This window comes from Marmota flaviventris, chromosome 1 (genome assembly GCF_047511675.1).
Source record: "Marmota flaviventris isolate mMarFla1 chromosome 1, mMarFla1.hap1, whole genome shotgun sequence".
In the NCBI taxonomy this organism is placed as follows: Eukaryota; Metazoa; Chordata; class Mammalia; order Rodentia; family Sciuridae; genus Marmota; species Marmota flaviventris.
In genome coordinates this window covers 216,734,251-216,738,322 of record NC_092498.1, presented here as the reverse complement: position 1 = coordinate 216,738,322, position 4,072 = coordinate 216,734,251, and the positions used below count along the sequence as shown (strand labels likewise).

At 51.5% G+C, this 4,072-nt stretch overlaps 1 pseudogene; it reads right to left on the bottom strand.

The window, feature by feature from the left end:
* Nucleotides 1–2,696: 2,696 nt before the first annotated feature.
* On the bottom strand, nucleotides 2,697–3,449 carry LOC114105779 (heterogeneous nuclear ribonucleoprotein A/B pseudogene; annotated as a pseudogene).
* Nucleotides 3,450–4,072: the final 623 nt, after the last annotated feature.

Below are 4,072 nucleotides of genomic sequence, written 5' to 3'. Positions count from 1 at the left end.
ATGGATCCGGCGCATACGCTCGCGGATCCGGCACAAAAGGGAGCGGATGGTCTGGGTCTCGCGCACCGATGTAAGGCACTTACGCGAATGGTGGTGCACTCGCTTTCCTATGGTAGGGGACTTGTGCGCCGCTCACTTGGGAGTTGATGGTGGGAGACTCGCGCGCCGATGGTGGGGCACTTACACAGAGATGTGGGGCACTTGCACGCGAATGGTGGTGCACTCGTGTTCCGATGGTGGAGGACTTGCGCCCAGATGGCTGGGTCTTGGCACCCAAAGACTGGGACTTGCCAGTTTGTCTGGGACTTGTTCGCGGAGGGGTGTGTGTTGCCAGCAGATGGATGCGTTTGTCAGGTAACGGCTGGGATTTTCAGCGGATTACTGGGTGAAGACATCAGATGGCAGGATTTGCCAGTGAATGACTTGTGCTTTGTCAGAGGATGGCTGCTGTGGTCTGCAGCTGCCTGGGTGTTGTTACCGTGGCTGGGTGTCCTCAGAGGATGGCTGGATTTGCCAGCAGGTGGCTGTGTGTCAATCATCTTTCCATAATGTGATTTTGAAAAGAGGTCATTAACTAAGGCATCTACAGTACAATAGACGGTTTTTCTTTAAAAACAGAACTTCTTTTTAAAGAGAAAGATTAGGGTCGAGGAGAAATGGAAAAAGTATAGGAAGTTTGCATCTGTGCCCTGCACGTCCCCAGTTCCCAGTGTGAACTGGTACCTCCCTTGCAATTGGCACACCTACATGGGCACATCATCAATTTATAGTCTCACTGGGACTTACTCTTGTGTTGTGCATCTGTGAGTTTTGACAAAATTGCAGTGACATGTTCCACCATTGAGTATCATACAGAGCATATCCACTGCCCCCAATGTCCTTCCTGGTCCTCCTGTCCACCCTCCCCCATAATCTGTGTGCACAAATGCATGCAATTCTGTGACCATCAGCTCCATCAAGACTTGGGGCATTTCCACCACCCAGCACAGTTCCCTCTGTGCCGTGTTAGCCCCCGACAGCCTGATTCTGTGCCCTTAGCTTTGACTTTTCCTAGAACAATAGATAAGAGGAAAATGCATTTGGGTCTGTGGTGCTGAGGCTGAAACTCAGGGCCTTGTGCACCCCGGTGTTCAGCCCCTGATCTGTGCTCCAGCAATGCCACCCCTTCTTAAATTTTGCAACAGCATGTTGCTAGCTGCCGGGCTGGCCTTGACCTTGCAATTCTTGGGCTTCAGTGTGTTCCTGTAATGTTCCCAGAAAATAGTTAGCAGCACATAAAAGTTTTCATTGAGCATTTGCAGAATTTAAATTGGGGAAGAGATGTCACTGGAAGGAGGTCCTAAATAGTTCTCAAAGACTAGGGGCACCTGATTCAGGACGAGCAGGGTCCTTGATCTAGGTGAGGGAGGATTTCAGCTCAGGTCAGTAGAGGCAGAGATTGGTTTGGGAGAGCAGGGAATCCCATTTCCAGACTCTTCTTTTGAAGGAAACTTGGTCAGGGATGGGCCTGGAAGGCATAGGGAGCTGATATCAGTCTGGTCATTTTCAGAATTCTTTGACTGATGTGGTTTCCATGGTCTGGTGATGACATAGGAAAGTCCCCTAAATTATTGATTTTTTAAAATATTGAACTGTTCTTAACCTATTTTTGGTGGGCTAATTAACAGTGCACAGTGTAATTTTCATAATGGGCAAATTTACAGTAACTCTAAGAGTTATAGATTTCTCAGAAATTTGGGAGTGACAGACAGATCTGAGAGAGAGATGGGTTTGAGAAATGACTGTCCAGAAAGATATGTAGTCACTCATATTAAAATTGTATTTCCTGTCGGGTGAGATGGCACACGCCTGTGATCCCAGCAGCTCAGGAGGCTGTGGCAGGAGTTCAAAGCCAGCCTCAGCCACTGCCAGACGCTAAGCAACTCAGTGAGACCCTGTCTCTAAATAAAATACAAAATAGGGCCCCGGGGTGTGGCTCAGTGGCCAAGTGCCCCTGAGTTCAAAACCTGCTGTCCCTGCCAATTGCATTTCCTCATCTTCCTTTCTGTCTCCTTCCTGCCTATTTCTCATTTCTTCTATCCTACCTCAGAATGAGTCAATACCAGGCAATGTCAGGGGGGGCACAATCTGTAGGTTTTTTTTTTTTGGGGGGGGGTTAAAATTTTTATTTCAAAAGCTTGGATAGCTTCTATATCCAGGTCATGGCAAAATCAAAACACGTGTGAAATACCTCACAATATATCAGATTCCCAAAAGGTATCAAAAAATACAGTAAAATTAACACTTTCATTACAGGAAATGTAAGACACAAATAATGTAAAATTAAAAGGTGGGGAAAAAGGTGACACTGGTTTCCTAAGATACATTTTACTCTTTACAACCAGGGTCCACAGGTGCAGGCTGCAGAGGGGCAGCAGGAAGCAGACCTTTCAACCTGGTTCTAGGTCACCTGGTAATAAAATCAACCCTTAATGCTGCTCTGGCCTGAGACACCACGCGCTGCCTAAACAACTAGAGCTGTGGAAATAGTAAGCACGAGAGTGATTTCCAGGGGGTGGGGTGGGGTGGATTTTAAGTAAGATGCACATGGGACAGGCCATAGAAAGTTCGCCAAGTTAAATTTGGTCCATAATTGCCTTCACTCGGTATCCAACAAAGCGAGTGCGGTCAGTCAGTCCGCTGCTCCTGCTGCCGCCTCAGTATGGCTCGGAGTCATTTGATGACCACCTCCTGTTCGCTGGCTCTTCCCGCAATTTGTACCACCCTGACTGTAGTCTGTTGCGGTTTCCTCTGCTGCTGCTGGACTTCTTTGGGCTGATTTCACACTTGCTTCCACTGATGGTATAGAACTTTTTTTTTCTCCAGAACTTTCTTCACAGGGTCTTCTTCTTCAAGAGTAATAAAAACAAAACCCCGTCTTTTATCCAACTTGGGATCCATTGGAAGCTCAATGGCCTCAGTTTCCCAAACTCTCTAGAGTACTCCCACTTTCCTCTGTGGCTTCAGGATGCAGACCCCGTACAAAGATTTTCTTGACAGGGTCCTTCTTCATAGCCATGGCTTTTTTAGGGTCGATGACCGGGCCGTGCAGCCTGGGTTCCTTCTCTCCACGTGGCAGCATCTTTGAGGAGGAGAAAGCCAAGCCCTCGTGGCCCCCCAGGGTCGGGATCCATTTTTATTGCGCAATTGTCAGGACCTCTCCAAATTTACTAAAACAGTCCTTTAAATCTTCTTGGCTGGTGTCCCAGCTCAGACCACCAACGAACCTTTTCCCCGTCTTCCCCGTCCTTGCCGGCGTGGACCTGGTCGCGCTCCGATCGGATTCCCGCTCCGGGGCGCCGCGGTCGCGCCCCCAGACCCCGCGGCTGCTCCAGGGCCAGCCTCTGCCGGCGCCTGGCTTTCGGGGGCGGCCTCGTGTCGGTTCTCCGGGGGGCGCCCGTGGTCTCCATGGGCTGCTCCTCACCCGCTTCCGACAGGGCAGGGCCGCCGAGGCCGCCGCGGGACCCACCTGTCGCCACCCGCCGCGGAAGGCGCCGCGGGCTCGGCCTCGCTCAGGCTCGCGAGCCGGGACCTCGCCTGTGTCCCCCGCCCGGGCCGCTCCGTGGAGCTCCCGCCTCCTCGGCCGCCGCCGCCCAGGACCCACGGACCACAGCCCCGATCCGACTCGCGCGGTGCCGCCCAATTTGTAGGTTTTTTTATTTTTATTTTTTAAGGAAATAGGTAATGAATTCTTTGTTTTTAGTCCCCAAATAAGTTCACCGTCCCCGGAGGCTTTCGGTGTGGCGCTCTGAGTTGGCAATATTGCCTCCAAGAAATCCCTTGTTCTTTGTGTTCTGGAAAACAGCGACAGCCCGACACTGCCTGTGTGACCCAGGTGAGACTCAGGTGGAGGTGGAGGGGCTCCCCCAGACTCACAGCCTGCCTCCTAGGGGGAGCCAACTGCCAGTCCTGCTGGCCCTGTTAGGTCTCTCTCCTCCCAGACCCCCAGCTTTGGCCCACCCTGGCCAGAGCCAGCTCACAGCCCCTCCCAAGGACAGGCTGGGCTCAGTCCAGCCCTCCCTCCACGGTCTCA